General features: G+C 38.4%; 1 pseudogene; it reads left to right on the top strand.

Moving 5' to 3' along the window:
• The window catches only part of LOC109051574, a 60,869-nt pseudogene that overhangs the window by 20,325 nt on the left and 24,308 nt on the right, over positions 1 to 16,236 (top strand).

Genomic DNA, 16,236 nt, shown 5'->3' with positions numbered 1-16,236 from the left:
CTATCTATCTGTCTGTCTATGTGTCTGTCTATCTGTCTGTCTGCCTGTCTGTATGTCTGTCTGTATGTGTCCGTCTATCTCTCTATCTATCTCTCTATCTCTCTATCTATCTGTCTGTATGTGTCTGTCTGTCTGTGTGTCTGTCTGTCTGTCTGTCTGTCTGTCTGTCTGTCTGTCTCTCTATCTGTCTGTCTATGTGTGTGTCTGTCTGTCTGTCTGTCTATGTGTGTGTGTGTCTGTCTGTCTGCCTGTCTGTATGTCTGTCTGTATGTGTCCGTCTATCTTTCTATCTGTCTCTCTATCTCTCTATCTATCTGTCTGTCTATCTGTCTGTCTGTCTATCTGTCTGTCTGCCTATCTGTCTGTCTGTATGTATGTGTCCGTCTATCTCTCTATCTGTCTCTCTATCTCTCTATCTATCTGTCTCTCTATGTGTCTGTCTATCTATCTATCTATCTGTCTGTCTGTCTGTCTGTCTGTCTGTCTATCTATCTGTCTGTCTGTCTATGTGTGTGTCTGTCTGTCTGCCTGTCTGTATGTCTGTCTGTATGTGTCCGTCTATCTCTCTATCTGTCTCTCTATCTCTCTATCTATCTGTCTGTCTATGTGTCTGTCTATCTGTCTGTCTGCCTGTCTGTATGTCTGTCTGTATGTGTCCGTCTATCTCTCTATCTATCTCTCTATCTCTCTATCTATATCTGTCTGTATTGTGTCTGTCTGTCTGTGTGTCTGTCTGTCTGTCTGTCTGTCTGTCTGTCTGTCTGTCTGTCTGTCTATCTATCTGTCTGTCTATGTGTGTGTCTGTCTGTCTGCCTGTCTGTGTGTCTGTCTGTCTGTCTGTCTATCTGTCTGTCTGTCTATGTGTGTGTCTGTCTGTCTGCCTGTCTGTATGTCTGTCTGTATGTGTCCGTCTATCTCTCTATCTGTCTCTCTATCTCTCTATCTATCTGTCTGTCTATGTGTCTGTCTATCTGTCTGTCTGCCTGTCTGTATGTCTGTCTGTATGTGTCCGTCTATCTCTCTATCTGTCTCTCTATCTCTCTATCTATCTGTCTCTCTATGTGTCTGTCTATCTATCTATCTATCTGTCTGTCTGTCTGTCTGTCTGTCTGTCTGTCTGTCTGTCTATCTATCTGTCTGTCTGTCTATGTGTGTGTCTGTCTGTCTGCCTGTCTGTATGTCTGTCTGTATGTGTCCGTCTATCTCTCTATCTGTCTCTCTATCTCTCTATCTATCTGTCCTGTCTATGTGTCTGTCTATCTGTCTGTCTGCCTGTCTGTATGTCTGTCTGTATGTGTCCGTCTATCTCTCTATCTATCTCTCTATCTCTCTATCTATCTGTCTGTATGTGTCTGTCTGTCTGTCTGTCTGTCTGTCTGTCCGTCTCTCTATCTATATCTATCGTCTGTCTATGTGGGTGTCTGTCTGTCTGTCTGTCTATGTGTGTTTGTGTCTGTCTGTCTGCCTGTCTGTATGTCTGTCTGTATGTGTCCGTCTATCTTTCTATCTGTCTCTCTATCTCTCTATCTATCTGTCTGTCTATGTGTCTGTCTGTCTATCTGTCTGTCTGCCTGTCTGTATGTCTGTCTGTATGTGTCCGTCTATCTCTCTATCTATCTCTCTATCTCTCTCTCTATCTGTCTGTATGTGTCTGTCTGTCTGTCTGTCTGTGTGTCTGTCTGTCTGTCTGTCTATCTGTCTGTATGTATGTATCTATCTATCTATCTATCTATCTATCTATCTATCTATCTATCTATCTATCTATCTATCTGTCTGTCTGTCAGTATGTGTCTGTCTGTCTGTCTGTCTGTCTGTCTGTCTATCTATCTATCTATCTATCTATCTATCTATCTATCTATCTATCTGTCTGTATGTGTCTGTCTGTCTGTCTGTCTGTCTGTCTGTCTGTGTGTTTGTCTGTCTGTCTGTCTGTCTGTCTGTCTGTCTGTCTGTCTATCTATCTGTCTGTCTGTCTGTCTGTCTGTCTGTCTGTCTGTCTGTCTGTCTGTCTGTCAGTCCATTCACTCCTCTGTCATCCTCTCTTCTCTCTCAGTATGCTGTGGTTGTGTCGTCTCACAGAGATCTCAGTAGCATATCAAACACTCAGGAAGCATCTGCCCAAGGCGAGATGGTGTCAGACGGGTACACACACAGAAAGACAGTGTGTGCCTGTGGTTTTTACTCACTGATCAGTTTCTGGTATCTGCTTACAGGCCAGCTCTCCGATATAATTTGTATTTGGAGGTCGTAACACCACAGAATGAGAAATATGATTCTGGCAGCTGATTTTATTAGTTTTTTATTACATTCATTCAGTCTGAAAGGTGGTTTTTCACATTGCATTGTCATTTTTATGCAGGGATGTTTGTGAGAGATTCTGTAGTTTATATTCATGTGTTTGAGTTCATAGGCACCATTGGTTGTGTATTTGTGTATATGTGTTTTTCAGTTAAAAAATGCATGCTATATTGTTTACTAATTCAATCATTACTAGTAGTAGTGCTGATACCTAGCAACTGCAGAGCAGAACACCTTAATAACCATATAGAGATGCCCTGGCAGACACCTAGAACACCCAAGCCACCACATAGTGACACCATATCTGGTAAACAGAATACCCTAGCAACCATATATATGTTTCCAGGGAAACTCCTTAAAGACCCTAGCAACTGCTTAGCAACACCCTATAAAAACCACTTGTAACACCCCAACAACAATATAGATATCCTCTTACAGACATTAATTCCTTACATTCATATAGTGCTTTTTCTAAGCACTCAAAGCGCTTTACATTGTCAGGGGTATCTCCTCAACCACCACCAGTGTGCAGCATCCACCTGGATGATGCGACGGCAGCCATAGTGCGCCAGAACGCCCACCACACACCAGCTTATTTGTGGAGAGGAGACAGAGTGATGAAGCCAATCAATAGATATGGGGATTGTTAGGAGGCCAAGATAGTCAGAGGCCAATGGGTGAAATTTGGCCAGGATGCCGAGGTCACTCCTCTACTCTACATCCTGGGATTTTTAATGACCACAGAGAGTCTCAGGACCTCGGGTTTAACGTCTCATCCGAAGGACGGTGCTTGTTGACAGTATAGTGTCCCCATCACTATACTGGGGCGCTAGGACCCACACAGACCACAAGGTGAGCACCCCCTGCTGGCCTCAATAGCACCTCTTCCAGCAGCAACCTAGTTTTCCCATGAGGTCTCCCATCCAGGTACTGAACAGGCTCAACCCTGCTTAGCTTCAGTGGGTAACCAGTCTTGGGCTACAGGGTGACATGGCTGCCGGTAGACATCTAGAACACCCTAACAACCACTTAATGACACCCTAGCAACTACCCAGAATCCCTTAGTAATTGAATAGATATGCCCTGGCAAACACATAGAATACCATAGATACAGCAACACATAATGAAAAAAAAAAACACTCATAACACTAGACAACATAGTAATACCCTAGTAACTATGCAGAACACCTTAATAATAGTCGTAATTATGGATCTATGCCCTAGCAACCACCTAACAACACCCTAGCAACTATTCAGAAACTACCCTATCAACAGCTTAGCAACACACTATTAAAAACCACTCATAACACCCTAGTAACCATACAGATATCCCTTACAGACACCTAGAACACCTTAGCAACCACCTAATGACACCTTAACTACTGTTCAAAACACCTTAGTAACCATATAAAATATAATATGTAAAAATTCCCTATATATAACATATAAAAATTCCCTGTAGCAGACATCTATATCACTCCAACAGCCATTTAGCAACACACTATAAAAACACACTCATAACACCCTAGCAACATATATATATCCTCTTGCAGACGCCTGGAACACCCTAGCAACCACCTAATCACACCTTCGCTACTATCCAGAACACCTTAGTAACCATATAGATATCCCCTATGCAGACACCTAGAACACCCTAGCAACCACCTAACAACACCCTAGCAACTATTCACAACACCTTAGTAACCATCCCCTGGCAGAACACCCTAACAGCTGCAGAACAACACACTATAAATACACTCACAACACCCTAGCAACCACATACCAATGCCCTTGCAATTGCTTAGAATGCCTTAGTTACCATATAGATTTTCCCTAGCCAACATCTACAAAGGACCACATAGCAACACAATGAAATCCACTCGTAACACCCTAGCAAGGCAAAGCAACCACCCACGACAGTCAAACTCCAGTCATATTTTCTTCAGTAAACGTGATGTGTGTGTTTACACGTGTACATGTGTTTGCGTCATGTTCTTCAGGCGTGAAACACCAAACACAGGTGCATCAGCTTTTGCTGTCCGTGTTAAAATAAATCTCATGTATTAGTGTGAAGAGAGGAAAGCCCGAGGGTCATCTGCTAGCCTACAATAGCGGCCCCTGTCAAATAAAACACACAGCTGTTGCTGGGCTGTCAGGCGCTGAAGCTTCAGGCGGCTGAAAGCTAGTGCTGCACACTCTAGACCCACAAAGGCATCAAGCGGAGGGCTGTCTGGACACATATAGATTTTTCAGGGAAGGCAATCCCAACACTGATCGTTAAAGTGGGCGTTGGGGGACGGACTCCATCTAATCCCTTTATATTCAAAGTTCCCTATCTCACCGCAAGCACAGATAGTGTGACCACATTACAGTTCGGAAAGTGCTGCATTTATATTCCTTGTAGCTCATTTGCTCTTGTGTACCGATGCATTACCTGATTAACGCAAACTCAGTTTGCTGTTTTCCTTGGATTGCTAATATGAAAAATAAAACCATAAAAAACTATTTGCTATTTGAAATAAAAGCAAACATAAACTTTTTTTCATCTAGTTGCCAAGGCAACATTTCTCATTTTCATTCACATATACCCATATACACAAAAAATAACTACAACAGTGTTTATTTTTTTATGTATTTATTTGTTTGTTTATTTATGATGCTGTTTTTATGCAGGGATGTTTGTGAGAGGTTCTGTAGTTTTTATTTATTTGGTTTGCTCACATACACCGCTGGTTGTGTGTTTGGGTAAACTGTGTATCTTTTACACCTTATAGCATATAGCCATATAGCAATGCTCAAGCAAACATCTAGGACAACCGCATGGCAACACTCTAAAAATCACTTATAACATCTTAAAAACTGCATAGCAAAACCCTAGCAACTACTCAGAATACTTTAGTAACTATACGACCTAGCAAACATCAAGAACACCCTAGCAACTGCAAAGCAACACCCTAGCAACTATTCAGAACACCTAAGTAACTGCATGCCCTAGCAGACACATAGAACACCCTAGCAACCGTGTAGCAAAACCCTAGCAACTACTCAGAATACTTTAGTAACTATGCGACCTAGCAAACATCAAGAACACCCTAGCAACTATTTAGAACACCTTAGTAACTGCATGCCCTAGCAGACACCTAGAACACCCTAGCAACAGCATAGCAACATCCTAGCAACTACTCAGAACACATTAGTAACTGCATGCCCTATCAGACACCTAGAACACCCTAGCAACCGCATAGCAACACCCTAGCAACTACTCAGAACACTTTAGTAGCTATACGCCTTAGCAAACACCTAGAACACCCTAGCAACCACATAGCAACACCCTAGCAACTACTCAGAACACCTTAGTAACCGCTTGCCCTAGCAGACACATAGAGCACCATAGCAACTGCATAGCAACTACTCAGAAAACTTTAGTAACTATACGCCCTAGCAAACACCTAGAACACCCTAGCCACCGCATAGCAACACCCTAGCAACTACTCAGAACAGTTTAGTAACCATATGGCCCAGCAAACCACTAGCAACTGCATAGCAACTATTCAGAACACCTTAGTAACTGCATGCCCTAGCAGACACCTAGAACACCCTAGCAACTGCATAGCAACATACAGTACTAGCAACTACTCAGAACACATTAGTAACTATATGCCCTATAACACCCTAGCAACTGCATAGCAACACTACTCAGAACACATTAGTAACATATGCCCTAGCAAACCCCTAGAACACCCTACCAACCACATAGTAACACCCTGACAACTAAGTAGAACACTATAGTCCCCATATGGTAAAAAATGACCTGGGCTATAGCAAACACCTGGAACACCTTAAACTAAAATAACTAAAACTACAAACGAAATAAAAAAATGAATGCAAATTATATAGGTCCAAAAAAAACGGCAAATAATATGAAATAAAATTTTATAAATATAAATGTGATTATATATATATATATTTATTTTTAGTATGGTCTGCACTTGTGTCTGTCTGTGTGTGTGCGTGGACAGTGGCAGTGTTTGTTTCCCTGATGTGGACTGACGTGTTTGTGTTTTTGTAGAGTCAGGACGGCCGTGTGGAAGTGCGCGGGCGCCACGGAAAATCCATGCTGACCATCAGCGGCGTCCGACTCTCAGACTGGGGCCGATTCGACTGTGAAGCTCTCAGCAGGATCGGAGGCCATCAGAAGAGCATGTTCCTGGATATCGAGTGTAAGATGCACAAAATGCACACATTTGCACCAACTACAAATACACCTTAGCATTGTTTTCAGTGTTGGGCAAGTTACTCTAAAAAAGTAATTAATTACTAGCTACCAATTACATCCTCAACAAGTGAAATTAGATTACAAATTACTCTTTCTAAACAGTAGTGCATTACTTATTACTAATTGTTTTTAAATTCTATATCTAGAAATACATCAATATCTAGACATGAAACTGCTCTTTAATTTTTTTTCGAATAAATTATATAAAATCACATAAATTATTCTTAAACTGAGCAAAGTATATAAAGGGTCAAGGCTGCATAGGGTTAAATTTTAATGTTAAATTCACTATCGTTTTACATAGAATTTTTCCATTTAGTCTATAAAGTATTACATCAATTAAAGTACGGAAAATTAAAAGTAATCCAGAAAAGTAATCAGATTCCAGTAACTAATTATTTGGTAATTACGCCATTTCTCCGTAGCCTTTTCAAAGTGTCTCTTGCTCTCATAATTATTTCACCCCACAATTTTTCTTGATTGGCCTCAAAAAAACAAAAGAAAAGAAAAACTCAACGGAGCCAATTATGGAAGGAATTCTTCCCAAGTAATTAATTCCTCAGGTTCTTATTAATTTCCAGATCCGTCTCCTGAAATACCAGCATGTTGTTGAGGTCACTTGTTTTCTGTATCTCTTTTTATTGCTTCAGATTCTTTTGTCTGCATTTCATTCATTAGGATAACGTTGCACATTTACAGTATGTCACTCGTGTTAAATGCGATGAGATGCTAATAAAGCTCCTCGTTTCCCTGAATGCACGCGCTGACCTTGACATCGGCTCGCGGAGGGAGTGTCTTCATGTCGTGCGCTTAGAGGTTCACGGCCAGCGTGTGAAAAAGGAGGTTGTGAATAAGCGTGGCAGGAGGCAGCCGAGCGTTACCGGACGCTAATGAACTCATTTATTTAGTACAGGCTCGTCTGTGCGCTGCTCCTCAGATGTGAAGGACGACCCTGCATCAGTCTCTCTAATGGAAGCCTTCTAGTCGGCGTAAAGCAGGAATAATGCCGTATGAATGCAGACGCCCTCGGTGCTTAAAACTGAAGCTTCGGTGAAAAATGCATTTCGTCTTTATGACTCTGTTTACTGTAGACGCGTCTGACACATAATGGAGTGAGACTGTAACGTCTTTCCTTGTTGCAATCAATACTACTCTTCTCTAAAGACTGTTTTATGTACATGATTCACATCAACATTCCCCACTGCATGGAAAGAAATTCAAGCTACTGAGTCGCAAGTACTTCAGGCTGGTGTTATTTTATTATAGATATTAGATTTTATTATAGTTTTTCATTAATATATTTTTAATGTTTTTGTTTTTATTATATTTATTTAATTTAATGTTTTAGTAATTTATTAAGTTGAGTTTCTGCCATTATTATTATTTTTATAATAAATTTTTAGTTTTAGTTGCAATAACATGCATGAAAAAAAATCTACATTCGCATGTAGTACAGGCCGGTGTTATTTTAGTATTATTTGGGTATAATTTACATATATTCGTTTAGCAGACTTTTATCCAAAGCAACTTTTGAGGAATACAACAGCACTATCGTAGTTTTTAGTTCAGATTTTGTATTAATATTTAAAATTAGTGATTATATTTTAAGTTTTTGTTTTAATTTTAGGTAAAGCGTGAGTAATTTTGTTGTGTTTTTGCATTTATTTATTTATTTATTTATTTATTTTTAGTCAATATAGTTTTTATAATGTTTTATTTCATTTTTATTTATTTTAATACATCAAGTTAAACTAAAAGACAATGAAACATTTTTCAGGTATATTATTATTATTATTATTATTATTATTATTATTATTATCATTAATAATAATAATAATAATAATAATAATAATAATAATAATAATAATAATAATTTATTTAAAGTAATAATAACCATATTTATTATGCTTGTGTTGAAGCCCTGATGGAAGACATTTGAAAGGACCTTTATTTTGAATTTCATAACAATCTAATGGCTGGTTTTACGTGGTTTCTACACTAAAAAAAATAAAAAAAAGCTTAATAGAAAAAAATTGAAAAAAATCATTAAAAATCATAAAAACTATAACAAAATTTCACAAAGAAACAAAAATTAACTTATAAAGTCTACTCTTTACAGTGTAGATGGATGATCAGATGGATTATGTATAGAGTGAAATCGTCCACAATCCTGTTTTTAATGCTTCAAAGCTGAAATCGTCCCCCCCCCCGAAACAAAAAACAATCCTGTTTTTAATGCTTCAAATTCTACATTTAAATCACAATCATAACATTGCCAACCTTCTGTTTTATTTTGCTCGGTCTCTGTTTTTCTTTCACCAGATGCGCCGAAGTTCCAGACCAATCGAACCAAAACCAACTCCTACTAGCGTAAGACCCGAACCCGGTGAACATCAGCTGTGACGTGAAGTCCAACCCTCCGGCGAGCATGCTGTGGAGACGAGACCGCTTCACCATCTCCAGTCAAGGAACCAGCAACATCCGCATTCACGCCGCAGACGGACGCTCGCTTCTAGAGGTTGCACTGCTTTATTTACATTGCACATATTAAATTCTTATCAAACTGTTTTGCTCAGCCATGTCAGTCGTTGACCTTAACTACTAACCGTAAAAGGTGGTTTATGCTGCATTATTGCATATTAATTGACCTAATATGATGCATTTAAAAATTAAAATGTGTAAAATTGAGTATAGTGTAGTTAAAAAAGTTAAGTGTCTTGTGAAGAAAGTCTTTACTTCTAGTTTGGTGCTGGTTTAGGACCAGTTTTATTTTAAAATCATTGAGATGCTATTGTAGCTTATTTCATTAATACTTTGAATTTTAGAATTTAATTTTTATATTTTTAATATTCGATTTTATGTTTTTGTTATATTTTAGTTAAAGTTATATAGTAGTTATGTGTTTTTGTTATTTATTTATTTATTTACACTACCGTTCAATAGTTTGGGATCAGTAAGACTTGTAATGTTTTTAAAGAAGTCTCTTCTGCTCATCAAGGCTGCATTTATTTGATTAAAAATACAGAAAAAAACTGTAATCTTGCAAAATGTTATTGCAATATAAAAATAAGGGTTTCTATTTTAATATCCTTTCAAATATAATTTATTTCTGTGATGCAAAGCTGAATTTCCATCATCTGTTACTCTAGTATAAAGTGTCACATGATCTTCAGAAATCATTCTAATATGATGATTTATTGTTAGAATTATCAAGGTTGGCAACAGTTGTACGGAAGAGGATTAGGGCCAAGCAATAATAAAAAAATAAAACCATCTTGAGATTAAAGTCATTATATTGCGAGATTAAACTCGTTAAATTTCGCGAAAAAAGAACGAAATAACAATCTTGAGAATAAACTCATTAAAGATCGAGAATAAAGTCGTGTGTTTTCGAGAAAAAAACTCGTTAAATTTCGAGAAAAAAAGTTCGAAATACAATCTTGAGAATAAACTCATTACATTACACCGCCATTAATGGCAATGCCGTACGGTTTTAATTTATCATAGCTGTCCAAGGGCCAGAGTGCATTTGGGTGAAGCCGCGATAACCCCATTGCATTTGTCCTCTGGTTGTCATTTCATGTTGGACAAAAGCGAGTAGCCCTACACTCGCGCAATTGTTGGACTCTGATTTTTTCCTTCTAAAAAGACCTAGCCGCTGTGCAAATTCTCTTTAAAGTTCGTGTGCTAATTATTATTGTGTCATAATTAGCTAAAGTTGATAGTATTTCTTTGGTTACTGAAAGAAAGTCTAAAATATAGCTTTGACTAAGTGATCCAACTCTGCCATGTCCTCTATAGGCTACACAATGAACACTGATCGAATGCGTTATTCTCTACATTTCATTTCGACTTTTTTTCTTGAAACACAACGACTTTATTTTCGAAATTAAATGTTTATTCTCACGATTATTTCGACTATTTTCGCGAAATTTAACGAGTTTTTTCTCGAAACACAACGACTTTATTCTCGAAATTTGATGAGTTTATTCTCAAGATTGTATTTCGACTTTTTTTTTCTCGAAATTTAACGAGTTTAATCTCCCCCCCCCCCCCCCCCCCCCCCCTTAATCTCGCAATATAATGACTTTAATCTCAAGATGGTTTTATTTTTTTATTATTGCTTGGCCCTAATCCTCTTCCGTACAGTTGAGCTGACAATTATTATTATTTTTATTTTTTTTGGAAACTGTGATACTTTTTTCAGGATTCTTTGATGAATAAAAAGTTAAAAAGAACAGCATTTATTCAAAATATAAATCTTTTCTAACAATATAAATCTTTGCTATCACTTCTTAATTTAACACATCCTTGCTGAATAAAAGTTTTAATTTCTTTCAAAAAAAAATTTATTCATCGGAGAATCCTGAAAAAAGTATCACAGTTTCCAAAAAAATATTAAGTTTCCAGCTCTAATGATAAATCAGCATATTATTATGATTTCTGAAGATCATGTGACACTGAAGACTGGAATGATGCTGAAAATACAGTTTTGATCACAGAAATAATATATGTGTTTTTAATATATATTTTCCAAATCATATATTAACCACATCCAAATTTAATAGCAGTTAAATTTTAATAAATAATAAATTTTTACCTTAATTGTTTGTTTTAAATATGTCTGTGTAGTTTTTATTAATTTTGCATGCTCTTTCTGGTGAAGCAGGCTGACCAGGGAAGTCTTTCTGATGAAACTAATTAATAATAAAAAAAAAACATCCAAAACAAAAGGTGCTGGTTAGCACATAATTTTAGCCCTCGCCATGTTCTGGCACTCATTTCCTCATTCTCCTCCCCTCTGGTCTGTGTTGATCCACAGGTCACTCCGGTGTCCGACAGGGATTTTGGACGCTATAACTGCACAGCCAGAAACAACATCGGCGCTCGATACCACCAGTTAATATAAATCACAACAAGGCATGTCTTTATCCAACAACAAAAACAAAACTTCACTTGATCAAAATACACCTTTTTCATTTTTAATCCTTGTTTTTGAAAGATTTTGTTTGAAGAACTTATTAGGAAGTAAACTAGATATCCACCAACAGAACTCTGTGTGTTTGGATTTGTTTTCTGACTGTAAAACGATTGCAACTTTACAGCTAACAGGGACTATATGTTACTGATGTGCTCTGAGTAGTGTCGCTATGCGGTTGCTAGGGTGTTATAGGGCATACGTTACTGATGTGCTCTGAGTAGTGTCGCTATGCGGTTGCTGCTGGGGTGTTATAGGGCTATACGTTACTGAGTGCTCTGAGTACTGTCGCTATGCGGGTTGCTGGGGTGTTATAGCGCATACGTTACTGATGTGTTCTGAGTACTGTCGCTATTGCGGTTGCTGGGGTGTTATAGGGCATACTTTACTGATGTGCTCTGAGTAGTGTCGCTATGGCGGTTGTTGGGGTGTTACTGGGGTGTTATATGGCATGAGTATGTCGCTATGCGGTGCTGGGGTGTGTAGGCTATACGTTCACTGATGTGCTCTGAGTTAGTGTCGCTATGCGGTTGCTGGGGTGTTATAGGGCATACGTAACTGATGTGCTCTGAGTAGTGTCGCTATGCGGTTGCTGGGGGGTTATAGGGCATACGTTACTGATGTGCTCTGTAGTAGTGTTCGCTATGGCGGTTGCTGGGTGTTATAGGGCATACGTTACTGATGTGCTCTGAGTAGTGTCGATATGCGGTTGCTGGGGTGTTATAGGGCATACGTTACTGATGTTGCTCTGAGTAGTGTCGCTATGCGGTTTTGCTGGGGTGTTATAGGGCATACGTTACTGATGTGTTCTGAGTACTGTCGCTATGCGGTTGCTGGGGTGTTATAGGGCATACGTTACTGATGTGCTCTGAGTAGTGTCGCTATGCGGTTGCTGGGGGTTATAGGGCATCACCGTTACTGATGTGCTCTGAGTAGTGTCGCTATGCGGTTGCTGGGGTGTTATAGGGCATACGTTACTGATTTGCTCTGGTCTGATGTGTGCTGGGTGAGTATTAGTGCATCGCTAGATGCGGTTTCGCTATGCGGCTAAGGTGTTATATGGGCATACGTTACTGATGTGCTCTGAGTAGTGTCGCTATGCGGTTGCTGGGGTGTTAGATAGGGCATACGTTACTGACGTGCTCTGAGTAGTGTCGCTATGCGGTTGCTGGGGTGTTATAGGGCATACGTTACGATGTGCTACTCTATGCGGTTGCTGGGGTGTTGTAGCTACTTTTCTGATGTGCTAGTAATGTCGCTATGCGTTGCTGGGGTGTTATAGGGCATACGTTACTGATGTGCTCTGAGTAGTGTCGCTATGCGGTTGCTGGGGTGTTATAGGGCATACGTTACTGATGTGCTCTGAGTAGTGTCGCTATGCGGTTGCTAGGGTGTTATAGGGCATACGTTACTGATGTGCTCTGAGTAGTGTCGCTATGCGGTTGCTGGGGTGTTATAGGGCATACGTTACTGATGTGCTCTGAGTAGTGTCGCCTATGCGGTTGCTGGGGTGTTATAGGGCATACGTTACTGAAGGGTGATTTGCTCTGAGTAGTGTCGCTATGCGGTTGCTGGGGTGTATATAGGCATACGTTACTGATGTGCTCTGAGTAGTGTCGCTATGCGGTTGCTGGGTGTTATAGGGCATACTTTACTGATGTGCTCTGAGTAGTGTCGCTATGCGGTTTGCTTGCTGGGGTGTTATAGGGCATACGTTACTGATGTGCTCTGAGTAGTGTCGCTATGCGGTTGCTGGGGTTTATAGGGCATACGTTACTGATGTGCTCTGAGTAGCTGTCGCTATGCGGTGCTGCTATGTGCTACGTTACTGGTATGTGCTCTGAGTGCTGTTTGCTGGGTGTTATAGGGCATACGTTACTGATGTGCTCTGAGTAGTTGTCGCTATGCGGTTTTGCTGGGGTGTTATAGGGCATACGTTACTGATGTGCTCTGAGTAGTGTCGCTATGCGGTTGCTGGGGTGTTATAGGGCATACGTTACTGATGTGCTCTGAGTAGTGTCGCTATGCGTGGGTTATAGGGCATACGCTGGGGTATGTTTATAGGGCATACGTTACCTGATGTGCTCTGAGTAGTGTCGCTATGCGGTTGCTGGGGGTGTTATAGGGCATACGTTACTGATGTGCTCTGAGTAGTGTCGCTATGCGGTTGCTGGGGGTGTTATAGGGCATACGTTACACGATGTGCTCTGAGTAGGTCGCCTATGCGGTTGCTGGGGTGTTATAGCGCATACGTTACTGATGTGCTCTGAGTAGTGTCGCTATGCGGTTGCTGGGGTGTTATAGGGCATACGTTACTGATGTGCTCTGAGTAGTGTCGCTATGCGGTTGCTGGGGTGTTATAGCGCATACGTTACTGATGTGTTCTGAGTACTGTCGCTATGCGGTTGCTGGGGTGTTATAGGGCATACGTTACTGATGTGCTCTGAGTAGTGTCGCTATGCGGTTGCTGGGGTGTTATAGCGCATACGTTACTGATGTGCTCTGAGTAGTGTCGCTATGCGGTGGGGTGTTATGCATACGTTTACTGTGTGCTCTGGTATTGTCGCTATGCGGTTATGTTAGAGAGGCGCATACGTTACTGATGTGCTCTGAGTAGTGTCGCTATGCGGTTTGCTGGGGGTGTTATAGCGCATACGTTACTATGTGCTCTGAGTAGTGTCGCTATGCGTTTGCTGGCGTGTTTATAGGGCAATACGTTACTGATGTGCTCTGAGTAGTGTCGCTATGCGGTTGCTGGGGTGTTATAGGGCATATGTTACTAATGTGCTCTGAGTAGTGTCGCTATGCAGTTGCTAGGGTGATATAGGGCACATAGTTACTAATCCTAACATTCACTATTTTTTTTTTTAAGTAAAATTAAATTATTTTAAATATATGTCAGGACAAAACATTGTTAATGTTTATTAAATGTTTGTATAACATTATTGATATTTGATATACGTTCTCATAACATTGAGAAAATGTTATTAGATCAGTGTTCTTGGATTGTATTTATGATGCTATTTTAACTTGAATGTTCTAAGAAATTTTTTTGTAACCTTTAAATAACATCATAACCACGACAAGAAAACTGCACATTTTAACATTCTTAGAATTTCAGTTACGTTATATTTTTAAAATAAATAAAGTTAGTTGAGTGCTGTAAGAAATGCTTATGTAACCTTTATATAGCATTATAATCACCACAAGAAAATGTTACATATTTTAGAGTTCTTAGAATATTAAAAAGAAATGTTCAAACAACGTTACAGTTTAAGTGAAAATAGAGTTAGTAGAACATTTTTAGAAAAAAAAATAGTTTTAGTTTTATTGTAGTTGTTTGTCCATATTTTGAATTAGAATACATTTTTCTACTTTCTGTTATTATATTTTTAGGGTCAGTTTTACTTAAGCAGGGCAAATTAGCATTAGAGCACAATTCCAAAACAGCGCAGATGAGAGGCGAAATTTCTGTGAGTGATTTACCAAAAATGTGCAAATTAAAGAACAGATGCAACATCTCATTTATATATCAACCAACAGATTACCAGCACAGCTCAAATAAGTAGCTAATCACAAATAAAGAAATAAAGAAGCCACAAAAAATTAAGGTTTGCTAGAAGTTTTGCTAGCCCTGGTGTTGTGTGACTCCTAGTTGAGGTTTCCAAGTCGTCTTTTGTTTCCTGAAGCAAATTAAAAATAATATGGCTTGACAAACCCTATGTTCGGATAATGTGTTCTTCTGCCCTTTAAAATAATTTGAGTAGAAACAATCCTCAAATCCGCAAAATAGTTTAAGACATTTTTTTTTTTAAGACATGACGAGCGCAAACGTTAGTAAAACGCATAGCGAGATTCATTTGAATACTCTCCTTCCATTAATTAAGGGGAAACTCCTACAAATGCATATTCAATAAGGTCAAGCTCAAAAATAACTGTATCCATGCCTTTTCAACGCTAATTCGTCACTGCGTGTCTTTAGTAAATCCTGACAGTACTATTTTAACACCAAAAGACAGTTTGCGCTGGCAAAAGCTGTTAGTAAAACTGGCCCTTAGTTGTTTATTTTTTGTTTGTGTTTGTTTTAAATATAACTATATCATTTTTATTAAACTTGTATTGATTCTATTTGAATATTTTTCATTTTTATTTTTATTTTAAAGTTGTAGTTATTTATTTAAAATATTTGTAATTGTTATATATATATATATATATATATATATATAATATACTCGTATAACAATTACAAATAAAAATATTTTAAATAATAATATAATAACAGTATATATATATATATAATATATAGTATATATATATATATATATAGCTTATATATATATATATATATATATATATATATATTCCGTTTTCATTTTTATAGTTAATAATAATGTTTTTTACCTTGTTTGTTGGTTTGTTTGTTTTAAACATATCTGTGTAGTTTTTATTAGTTTTGCATGATATTTATGCACATAGCGCATTTAGCACATAGTTTCACCAAAATTTTAACCAAAAGAAAGAAAAAGAAAACTGTCTATTTTAATGTTTTAAAAACATTTCAAAACAATGTTCCCACAATGTTTTCCTTACCTAAATTTGTTACTCAGGTTACTGTTTGTAAGCATTTGATGTTGCCTTTAAGGATGTTTCTAGATCTTATTTTCTCTGTTATTGAAATCATGAT

The sequence above is a fragment of the Cyprinus carpio genome, chromosome B1 (assembly GCF_018340385.1).
Source record: "Cyprinus carpio isolate SPL01 chromosome B1, ASM1834038v1, whole genome shotgun sequence".
Taxonomy (NCBI): Eukaryota; Metazoa; Chordata; class Actinopteri; order Cypriniformes; family Cyprinidae; genus Cyprinus; species Cyprinus carpio.
This window is presented reverse-complemented; position numbering and strand designations above follow the sequence as displayed.